This window comes from Haliaeetus leucocephalus, unplaced genomic scaffold, assembly GCF_000737465.1.
Source record: "Haliaeetus leucocephalus isolate CR32 unplaced genomic scaffold, Haliaeetus_leucocephalus-4.0 Scaffold178, whole genome shotgun sequence".
Lineage (NCBI taxonomy): Eukaryota > Metazoa > Chordata > Aves > Accipitriformes > Accipitridae > Haliaeetus > Haliaeetus leucocephalus.
This window is the reverse complement of record NW_010972614.1, coordinates 917,640-930,632: the sequence shown is the minus strand read 5'-3', so window position 1 is coordinate 930,632 and position 12,993 is coordinate 917,640.

Below are 12,993 nucleotides of genomic sequence, written 5' to 3'. Positions count from 1 at the left end.
GCAAAGTTTTACATTTTGTCCAGGTGACGCACTTGTAATTGTTCTGAGGTCTTCCCGGGGAGAGCTGTAAATCTGGGACCACTGCTCAACAAATGCAGCCTGGTGAGTTTCACCTCTGTCCCAGTGGAGACAGCTGTCTAAGGAGTTACAGACATGCAGGGTTAAGGAAAGCTGGGTCTGAATTGGGACAGTTAGCTCATTTGGGGACCATTTGTTCCATTTCACCATGCTCCAATTCAAAACCACACAGATAACATAAGCAAAGGATACTGAGTGGTCCATTTTCTCTCATTAAACTAGCTGTTTTCTGTCAAACCCTCTGCAGCCTTTCTAAGGTCAGCACTTTGACTCACTGGTATACTCTGTTGGATTAAAAAAGCCTGGAGGTCACTACAAAGCATTGCGATAGTCAGTGACTGCAATATCCTGTTCAACTCCAGGCAGAGAACATTTCTGTAGCTGTGGACCTTCAGGTATAGCAAATAGTCCAAAAGGCAAATAAACAAGCAATACATTATTCCTTAAATGTGCTGTTATACAAGAATAAGGAGTCCACATCCTGGATCTTCTTTCTGTACAGTACTGAAGGCTTACAGGAAAGGGAAAATTCCTTATCTGGAGAAATAAAGAAACCTTCTGAGGAAAGGTAAATTAAAACACACAAAACATCAGTGCTGAAATACTCAAGAGTAGAAGTTTAACAGAGGCAATCAATAAAATCTTACCAACTACATATCAGTGAGGAAAGGGTACATCAGAAATATGTATTGTTGTCCGCTCTTTAAGAATAATATCGACACTTCCATTTCTACCAGACTCATGCAATTACAATACCTGTTGACCAACCTACCTTTTTTTGGTCCTGCCAACTACACATTTCATCCTTCTCTTTTGCCTTGCTGTCCTGAACAATTGTAGCAAGCCTTATAATCTAGAGAACAGGGAGAGGAGGGCAATGGCAACCAACAGCTTTGCAGCTTCTCCCATTAACTTATTCTACAGGCTGCTTAAAAGTCACTCTTACAGCCAACTTGGCAAAATACGCACTTTGGACCACCATACGGTGTATTTACCTCCATACGCCCTTAGGCTTCTACAAAGGGTTGTACTATACGCCACATCTGATTTAAGGTACAAACTCTAAAAGCAGCAAACAGCTCTTTGAGGCCTTTAAGACATCCTTAGGTGTCAGTGAAAAACAGGGAAGCATTTGTACGTTCAAGAGCCTCCACATCTTCAAAAACAGTATCCATGAGCATGCTCTGCTTTCTACAGAGTCATGGAAGAGTAAGCCCATGTCACAAATTGCTGTGCAAAGCCAATAATAGAAGATTAATAACCTTTCCTTTCCCTTTTTTTCCTTACACATGATTTTATGCTTTTCTCACCATTTTGAGCTAAAATCTGATATTCCTGGTAACAGAGCTATAGAAAACACTGCTGAAGGAGACATCAGTAAATTATCCAGTCTATACTCCTGCCCAACAGCAGGATCAACTGTAATTATTTCTGACAAATATTTTCATAACTCGTTCTTCACAGTGGGACATGCCCTTGCAATTTATATTACATTCAGTGGAGAAGTTCCTGTTTACAAAGAATAAAATCTGTAGCATCAGAAGAACAGTACTCAACAGAATGCTAGACTTACAAACATATAAAAGAATTCACAAAAAATTGATATAGTCTGAGCCAAATTAACTGCTGGTAGAAAGGTTAATCAGGGTTATGCTCACCTCCATGACGAACCACTATATGCCCTCTATAAAACTTTGAGAGTTTCATCTGTTAATGAAGCGCCTATATGTTTAGTATACTCTTGTGTCAGTTGCTTAACACATGCCAAGTATCATTTTAAACAGCCACTGCATTTGAATTACTGTAATCTGATGAAACAGGTCTAATCAACCCAACCAGAAGAGCTCAATGTTTTATTGAAGTCAAGGAGTTTTCTTACCCACTTCATGATAAGCAGAGAAATTAAAGCCAACAAGACTTGATCTTCTGGCTCTAAAGCACTATTCCACCACATTTGCATTGAGTTTAACAACACTGAGAGTAAATGCCTTTGCATGGTCATTTACCCCTGGATTTTGAAAGCCTGCCAGATATGGACTATTAACCAGGAACTGTTTATGTTTGGTTTGTTCGGAGTGGGAGTGTTGGTTTTGTTTTGTTTTTAAATTATCAGTATCACTTCAAAAGTAACCACAGTAACAATTTCTGCTCAACATGGGATGGGTACCTACTCTGAGAGCTCACAGAGCATTGCTGGAAGACTCAAAAAAGCACATGGCAGCTGAAAGAGCATCTTACTGCAGCACATTTCCTTTGTATGGGGATGGCCCTTAACATTCCCCATGGCATTTTCAAGGCCTAGCTTCCACGAATTTACTCCAGGGTTGTTCAGTGCGTACCTCATGAGGGACTGGCAGAAGATTCAGAAATAGAATACCACTGGCTTAGGTTCACCAGAGAAGAATCACAGACCTGGAACAAGATAAGTGAAACAACCAATGCACAGTGTACAGCTCAACAGGGGGGACAATTCATAGCACTATTTCATACCCACCATGTAAGAAAGTTAAGGTTTATTTTAGACCTTACATCAGTATCCAAGCAGGACAGGCTATTTAGCCCTTTGGGAACGTGTGATGTCCTGCTTGTAGGAAATCTCCAACACAGGAAGTATTTTGTTTGTTTTGCGGCTAGTACAAGGGATGTACAAGCCAAGCAAGGCTCAGCCACAGAGATAATCTTCCTGGCTTTGCACTTCTACTGTTGACTTGTATAATCACTTTAACAGGATAACCACTCTTACTAAGCAGATGCAGGCATGTGAAAGAAATCCCTATGTCCATTAACATCTCATAGGCTTTAGGAAAGCCGTGCAGGTAGCAATGAAGCATGCCACAATGAGCAACAGCTTAGAACACACTTCTCCTGAGGCAGAATGCTTTCATCAAAAACGTGTCACTGTATTTTGCTACTTAGCAATTTCATTAATTCAGAGACATGTTTCAGAATAATTACTCTCTCCTTCACTTCTTTGGGGATTTTTTCCTTTAAGAGAGATAACTCCCTCTAAATCAGGTACTTCTTTTTGATACATGAAATTTTATTTTATCACTTGCCTCTGTCTCATTTAAAGCATGTATTATAATTGTAGCTCCTTTTTCTCTGTATAATCCAAACAATGTCTGAAAGCTGCTCAATGAGAATGCTGGTGCTTTATTTTAAGCAGAAGCTCCTACCTCAAACATACACTGAAAGAAAAATAAAGTCACATTTGTGGGATACTATTCCCACATGACTGCAGAACAACCCAGTCAGTCAGTCACAAAAGGGTGAGTGACAAGCAACCATTCTTCTATGACGAATGCATCTATTCATCCTATAGTAGAACACAATTTCCCCCAAAATAACAGTCATATACTACCAGTGAAACAGTTTTACTAGATTGCAAAAAGGGCATTCGTTCTGGACTACTTTTATTATTTCAATGAAGTTTACAAATTAAGCCTATTTCATTTAGTAGAGTTGCTTCGTAATTAAAGAATCAGGCAGCATTCACTCTCAAACTGACATTTGAAGGTGAAACACTAAGCACATAGCGCAATGTTTGGGATTTGGGGGGGGCGAGGGGGAGGGGTTGGTAGACAGAACTTACCTGCAATAATTGAATGGTTAGAGAAGATCATTAGATCTCTTTCTAGACTAGCCAGTATGTGCTTTTCAATAGTTAATCAGTCCTGAAGAACATTCAACCATGATGTAAAAAAAGAAATCTCTATCCTACTGTTAAGCAGGATGCAGTTTATCAGTCCATATATTGAAAGAAATGTTGTACAAATGAAATTCACAGCATCAGCAATAATGACTTGGATGTTTAAAAAGCTCATCAAAGCAAGATGGACGCCTCCAATTCTCAATCAGAAAGGTGCATTAAACCAGTCACAGAAAGACATTTCCATTTCCAAGACATTTTAGTGGATTCACGCCCAGGCCAGGCTGCATTTCAATGAAGATAAAAATGAAATGACATGTACACTACACCAGCTCCACAGTAGGAGCACTTCCATGACTGGGAATGGAAGAGACAATTTCTGAAGCAGAACTTCTCAAAGACATGCAGAGTCAGCAGAACACAAAGCAGCTGTTGCTGCTGACAGGATGGAAACTGAATTTGCAAGAAGACTACTTTGACTTGGAAGGGGAGAAGGGAAAAAGGAGAAAAGGAACGTGACCACTGCAAGCCTACACAATTTACCACAAGTCTTTCCTGGACAAATTTCAAAGCTTTTTGAAAGGACAATTTTAAAACCAAACATCATCAGTACAGAAGCAGAGTTTTTTTGTGATTATAAATAATCCTCAGCAACAGAAATGTTTTACTCATTTGCCTAAGTCCATAGCATACTGTAGCCCTTCCAGCTCCAGGTGTGTGCTGTTATGAAAAGGACATGAGCCACTGCTCAACATGACCAGCCTTTGCTCACTTTCCTTATCACTATTACTGCTAGTGCTGACAACTCTTATTATGGTATCACGAAGTCCAATGGTATTTGTTGCTCTTCTCAAAGCTTCAGATTAAGAATTTTAACTTCCATTCAAAAACAAGTTTCTCTCCCTTACAGTTGCAGAAAGGAAACAGAGAACACACTCAACAGCCTCAAAAGATAAAAAACGAAGAAGACACAAAGATTCTCCATTTAAAAACAAAATGACCCAATGATTTTTTGAGACTTCAACCCATGATTTGTGAGTACATGGAGGCAAAAATCCACTTTGCAAATGAAAGGCAGACCTAGGCATATGCTTATTTAACCAACCTGCAGCTGTAAATGCAACATAGTTTCTTGTCTTGAAAAGATTCCTTCCTCTAACAACAGTATTTAAAGGAAACTCTACCGGTTATTTCAGTGGGAGGAAAAGCAGGTTCATTGGTGACTGGTATCAATCACTAATAGTGAAGGATAAATGAAATTTTTCACTATACAAGAGTTTCTTTATCATGATTGTTAAAATAAAGTTCAGAAAGAGTCCACACAAAGGCACGCAAGCAGGATGGACACATTAATCTGCTGAGAAAAATTCTCCAGCATTAACTAACGGTTAGCTCGGAGTAATGCAGAGCCAAAATACAAAGTCTCATCTACACTGCAACTGTGAGCACTGAAGTGCAAATGATTTTAAAAACCTTGTCAGTGTGTAAGTTTACTGCAGCCCTTATGAATACATACAAGCAACGCACATGTCCGTGTCCTACTGAAATATTCTTGGCTTAATATGAAAAAAATTGCATATGAGAAGGAGGAACTGTAGGGCACTGTCTTACAGGAGAACATTTTATTTGCCAGAAATTACTCCAGTGTATCAGAGACACTCTGTAATAAGAGATTTAAATGTAATTATTAAGTGAATGTGCCAAAATGATGCAGAACACTGAAAAAGTGCAAAGACCACCTGCATGAAAAGTGTGAATCATATTTTCAATAAGAATTGTCATCCCAGTTTATCCAGACAATTTTTCAGAGATTGATAGTAACACGAAGTATTGGACTTCAAGATTTTATATACCAGGCAATTGTCATAATAGCATTATTACAAGAGTATCATATTGTGTTTTGTATAATACTCCTATTACAACAAAACCCAATAAAATACAAGATAAATGATATTCAACAAGAACAATAAACATATTAATAAACAAATTCTGCCTGAATAGTGTAAGCAAGCAAATTTATGCCCATAAGAACAGCCAGGAATACTGTCCTGCACCTGCAGTCTTGTACAAAAGTTTCCACTGAATCACAGTGTTGCCAGGGTTAGGGAACTCACATGAGAGCCATACCTAAGCCCTGACTACTTGCTGCGACACTTGCTGTTACAACAACTGACCAGAACACAACTTGTATATTCTCTGGCTAATTCTTCTCCCAAATGCTGACCCAAGTCAAGTATCCAAGTAGCTAATGATGTGAAACCCGGTGATCAGAATGAATGCTAAATAATCAAGCATGAATTACAGAATCCTAGAATAGTTTGGGTTGGAAGGGACCTCTAAAGATCATATAGTCTATCCCCCCTGCTGTGGGAGGGACATCGTTCATTAGATCAGGTTGCTCAAAGCCCCATCCAAGAGTAGCCTATTGTCGTGGTTTAACCCCAGCCAGCAACTAAGCACCACGCAGCCGCTCACTCACTCCCCCCCCATCCAGTGGGATGGGGGAGAAAATCAGGAAAAGAAGTAAAACTCCTGGGTTGAGATAAGAACAATTTAATAGAACAGAAAAGAAGAAACTAATAATGATAATGATAACACTAATAAAATGACAACAGTAGTAATAAAAGGATTGAAATGTACAAACGATGCGCAGGGCAATTGCTCACCACCCGCCGACCGACACCCAGCCAGTCCCCAAGCGGCGAATCCCTGCCCCCCCACTTCCCAGTTCCTAAACTAGAGGGGATGTCACATGGTATGGAATACACTGTTGGCCAGTTTGGGTCAGGTGCCCTGGCTGGGCATGAGAAGCTGAAAAATCCTTGACTTAGTCTAAACACTACTTAGCAACAACTGAAAACATCAGTGTGTTATCAACACTGTTTTCATGCTGAACCCAAAACATAACACTATATCAGCTACTAGAAAGAAAATTAATTCTATCCCAGCCGAAACCAGGACACAATGGTTTGTTGAGCTCATCTTTACACTGTCCTCTTCTACTGAGATAACACAGAAGCTTTCACCAAGATGAGATTTATCAGCTTTCTCTGTACAGTGGGTATTATCCAACACCTCTCTGAGTGTAAATTCCCAGTGTCTACAGGAACCTAAGTTATAATTTCAAACTGGAACGCCAAGAGAGACAAAAGAATCCCTTGCTAGCCAATGTATCTCTCATCAGACAAAGCATGTGGGTGGAAAACAAACCAATGGGACGAACCAACATGAATTTTAACTATGGATATATGCAAAATTTTAACACCATCAAGGGAAATTATTTTGTTAGAGTTTTACCATTTAATTATGATTTGTTTTCCTCATTACATTATAGGTATGAATCCATGCTGCCATCCTTAAACCTATTCTCTCTCACTTGTACAATAGTGTAAACCATCTGCACCAATGACCTCTAATGAATCCCAGTTGCTGCAAGTGAATGCTCAGTGAGGAAACACTGAATGGCAGTTACTTAAGATGAAGACTGGAACAGTTTAAGCAGCTTATAGCTGGGGGGACGAGGGCAAAAGAGAGAGAGAAAGAGAGAGACTTACTCTTTTTGTTTTCTTTCTATTACATTGACTAAACCAGCCTATTTTGAAACACACCACCATGAAGCAGTTAGGTACTGGTATCACTGTGTGGAGGGCTGTTTCACAGTAGAACCCAGCATTCTTTCTGCCACGGACATTAAATCCAGTAAAATTACTACAAAGTGGGTAAGTGTCAGATAACATGCTGAATTACCTTGACCTACAGAAACTATGAAGCACCTGGTAGTGCAGGTTATAAAATACCTGTTAAGATTAAAGACTGGACAAAACATTTAGAAGACATCCTTACAACACCAATAGGTCGTGTTTATAAACCAATAAAAGATTTGAATGGAGTAAAAGATGGAACTGTAAAAGCTCATGAAAAGATTATATCTGGTTTGATCACCAAGAAGCAATCATACACCCTTGTTTTGGGCTGAGACTATGTGGTCTGGTTTTGGACAGGCAAGTCTATGTTTCAAAAATAATTCAATTACTCTGTAGGTCTTCGCCCAGCAAATAACCTCTCCACCTCAGGCTCCCTATTTTAAGTTCTGAAGAATGTATTTTTTCACCTTTTTTTGTTTGTTTGGAGGGGTTTTTTTATAAACTTTAACCAAACAGCATAAACTTTGGATTTCTACACGTCCTTCTGAAAAGAAGGGCCTCACAGACTGAAGGATCTCATCAAAAGTGAGGGGAAAAAAAAAGAACTATTTTTGGTACTATCTGCTTTAAAGGGAAGAAAGGAAACCAAGGTCTAAGTACAAAGGACTTAGTCTCAGAAAAAATACACATAACTAAAAAACACAAAATAGCTTAAGTGATCAAGATGCCTGAAGTCCTGTGGGTCAGGATACGTCACTGTGATAGCGTAAATCATGAAGGTGACAAAAGCTTATAAGCTTTCCTATACTCCCATGTCTGCAAGGCATGCAGTTATCTGCTGCAAAAAGAACACGTTTCCTTTCTGAGTACCAACATTCGCCTAGCTTCACTAATGAGCCTCTCCTTTTGGGCCTGCAGCTGTATTCATAGTCCTAATGATACACCAAATTGAGTATGGACTGCTGTGTCTGTGCACTTTGGGAGCATCCCTCCTTATATTTATGCAGACGATATACATGTCAGAAGTCTCAAGTACACGATCTAGGATAAAGCTGCAATTCTCTCCAGCTCCTTCAGGATTTTCCTCTTACAACATGTATAGCCAAATCAGTGACAAAAAAATCTAAAGCTGGTCTTATCTTGGAGGAAAACATCGGTTTAACTATCCTTGACTGTACTGAGATTCCTTCACTTCTGTTCACGCCGAGTCACAAACACATAAATTATTCCTCTGTTCAGACTCATGTTGGAAAATACTATGAAAATACTTTCTTCTTCAAGAAAGATGACTCAGTTGGAAGATAGCCACCTGATGCTGAGCAGTATTTAATCACAAGTGTTAATGTGGCTGTAGATCACAGAAATACCATGCTAATACCTTGTGTTTCTCATTTCTTGTCAAATCTAGCTCAATGTCTACAACCACTGTGACAGACTTCACTGACTGGCCCAGCCTCCATTCACAAAGAGAATAAAACTACTAACCACATACTATGACAGAATGAAGTTCATACTCTGGCATCAGCACATTTTACTGTATGCTCCTACCTATCCCATGGAAACCACAGATAAGTATCCAATTCACGCTGCCTAGTGCCTAAATAGCAAGCTCAGACTAGACATATTTAAAATGTATATAAATGAAACTTATCATCAGAGGAATGCTTTCAGAAACACCACCCCACAGGCCATTAGATTTCACTGCCAGATACACATTCTCTCTACTTAGAGCACCCAGAGCCCTCTTAGGTCCTTCATTTGAAAAGATTTCAGCTCATATGTGTCCATGCATTGATTACTTGTCAATTCCTCAAACCCATACAGGCACAATGAAGTAGCACTACTTGCCAGTAGGGTTACATCTGGGATTCCACAGGCCCGCAAAACAAGTGTGCGCTACCTGTCCTTCAAAGAAATAAAGCATTAAGTAAAAAATAATCACACTCACATTGTCTTGAATAACTGACCACAAGCAACATGAACAGAAAGAGCAATGTACAACAGAAACAGAAGACAATCCTATAAATAAAACAGCAGAGCACATGGTAACATACCCTAGGAAGTAACAGTGAATTTACCATGGTACACCTGATAGAGTAGTTGCATGTAAAAAAAACCACAACAAACTTGCTTATTCATCAAATGTAAACTTATCTACTGTATTCTATGCAATATGCACCACAAATTCTAAGCAAAACTCATATGAAGATAAGCTCAGATTAGCAGGTGTCCATGAATATATCAACATGAAGCAGTGCTCGCAAGCACATGTCTTTGTATAGTTACTAAAATAAATTTATGTAATTGTGGTAAATGTATACAATCTAATGCTTGATTTCATTGACCTTTTGTGAAGTGCTGTTCAGCACTGGTTTACAGACAATGTATGTTCAAAGGAGCTTGCAGAATTAAGAGCCAAGAGAGTCTTTGCAAGAAATGCCAATATCCAGTTATCACCAGTTACAGACTAGGAGGGTTAAAAATTACTGTCTTTAGAGACTAGACACATATGCAATCATTACCTGAAGCGAAGTAGAGAGGCACCACTACCTCTGAAAGGATCATCAGTCTTGGCAACATATAGATGGTAAGTTGAAAAGTGTATCCATTTTTATCAGAAATTCTCATTTCTTTACATATTGTGCAAAATCAAGTATAAGGAATGCTGTAGGCAGGCTAAAATAACTATTGTAATTGACTTAATGACCTTTCCATAAATAAATGGATTACAAAGGCACTGTTTGCAAATTTATTAAGGTATACAGGAAGAATTCAGTTAACATTTTTCTCAAATTCAAAGGCATAGCTATTTTAATACCTTTTCTGGATTTAGTACAGCTATGTCTCTCTGCATACCACTAGATCACTCATGCTAGAAATGAATCTACAGCTTTTCCACCTCAACAGTGAAATGAAGCACATCAAATGGCAAGATATTTAAAAACCTTTCTGACAGAGAGCAAGCATGGGTCTTTGTCCTCTACCCCTTTGTACTGTCAGATATGCACATTCTTGATGCATTTGAGCTCATCAAGAAGTTCAAAACAAAACAAACATGTTCATTAAAATTCTGGCTGCACACTGCTGTTGTTACAATCGTGTGTGTCAGACAGGAGGACATTGTGAAGTTTAGGGACAGATGAATAAGGATATGACAGCCAACTCCCTTTGAAAAGGAAAGGGTTTGATAGCTTAGATCTTTTCACTGTTTTGTACTGGACACTAAATCCAAATGCCTTCAGGTCTCAGGGGAACGCAAACTTGTATTATGAATCCATCTAAAGTCAGGTCTCACACTACCTGTTGCAATATTGAAAACCAGCTTGAGTTACAAAATAGGTTTAACGTTCTCGCATTAAATCATCAGCAAGGTCAGAGTGCTGTGGCTTCAGCTTAAGTACATAGAGCACACAAGTTTTGAACAAGCCATCTTGGGCACTGGTAACAAAATAGCCACAGTAGCATGCAGACAAGCAGCAATAGCTGGGCATCAACCCACTTTTGCTGCAGTTCATAGCAAGTTCCATACTGCTGGGACTCCACTCTTCTCAGCACTCAACCTAGCTAATTTAAAACCAGTTGCACATGCACTGTAATCTTGCACTGACTACAGTGTAGTCATACATTTAACAAAAACTAAATAAAGGGCCAGTTCTGTACATCATACAGTTTACCTAAAGCATATAGATACTTCAAAATAATTTAGTTTTCCCTGCACTTCATGTATGGATAAATAGTTTACATAACTAGTAATTGTGCTAAAAATAGGAAAAGATAAATATTTAAGATAGTAACTAGTAAAAATAATAAAAGAAAAAAATAGATTAAAAAAGGCAAAGGAAGATCCACACATAGCAATGTACCTACACATTCGGAAAATTAAATTATATCTGCAATGACTAGATACAGAAGAAAATGGTGAAAAAAGACAGATCGGTGTTTTCATATTTTACTCTTAATAATACCAAAAAGGTTGTCTAGTCAACAGAAATGGACAGTAACACTACAACGTTACAACATTAACATTACCTAATGAGAGAAAATATTTGCATGATCAAAGCACTTGATAGAATCTGTATGGATACAAATGTACCTGTAAGGCTACATTTATTTTCTATCAAAACAAATGATACTGTAAACAAAACCACCAAGACAACTGAGCCTAGCAGAATGAAAAGACTGCAACTAAACATATACAAAGGGAAGCAGTAGAAGTACAAGGGTAGTCCCAACTCATCTCAAGATAGCCAAAAGGAATAGGCTGTACAATTACTTCAGGTTTTAATAGAGGCTACAGTTGAACATGCTTAGTAAAGACAGCACAAAATGTGTCACTCTGAAACTAAATTTTCAAACAAACAAGAGCCAGAAGGTAGTAAATAAAAGGCAAGAAATTAACATCCATAGTCTCAGCCTGGAGAAGACATACACATATCTCCCAAAAGGCGTTCACACTCAGCAAGAATAAGCTAGCAGCGGGGCAAAGACAAGATACATCTTCCTGTACATTCAGACACTGACAGCAATTGTTGACCACCATTCCCCTAATATCAGTGGCATCTTGTCTTTGGATTACATTATTTATATAAAATACAAAATTTCTTAATCTCAGGGAAGCTTTCTATGATTGATACAGATGTTTCAACCTTAGAAATCTTTTTTTTGTGCCAGTTCAGTAACTTCATTTCTGATTATACAACACATTCACAATCTCAAAAAAATGACTGCAGGTCACACTTTGTTAGGTACTCAGTGTATTCAATAGATACCTTTCTACTCATTTCACTGGGCTTTGGATTATTTCACTAAATGGTGTTCTAGTTTGCAATAAGGGCCTCCTATTTACAGCACCAACCTAATACCATTCAGTTACGTTTTGCAGTCCGGATTCAGTAAAGTAATTAATCTAGAGTGTTCTATTTCCCTGATGGATGTGCTTAAGGACTTTGCGTAACAAATCTAAAAATCAAACTGAAAATTGCTTAACTGGTAAGCTGAACTTTAAGATAAAGCATCCTTATTTCACTAGCTCTCTTCTCCCTTCCGATCAGTGCTATGCATATAAGAAAATTTTGTAATTTTAAGAGAAAGTTATCACCACTTAAACGTTCTCTAATATCCCAAGACCAACCAGCCACATTTTAATGAAAGCTGTATAATACAAAGCAAAAGTAAAACAAATTAGAAACTTCAGGTTATTAACATCTCAACATAAGTCATATGACATTACTGACCAAGCTGCAGCACTAGGTCATTGTTCTAGTTAGTCACCAGAGAAAAGAAGCAACGCCATAGAGGAATGGACAGCGTTATTCAACCCTGGCACTCACAGTTCCTCTTGCGATACAGTGAATAGACGGAAACTGAGTCTTACTACTGTGGGAACAGTCGGCACAATTCTCTGGGCAGCAAGAACAGTGGCAAAGCCACCTGGTGCGTCTCTGTCCTCCTTCACTGATTGTACACTGCTGCTGAAAGCAGGTAGCTAATACTTACTTTTTATGGTGAACTGTTTGTTACTTGGTAATTTTTTTTTAAATGTTTTTTTTAACCCCTTAATTCTCAAGTCATGTAAGGACCACAATCTCATCTTTCATTAAATACACACACATATTAAAGTCA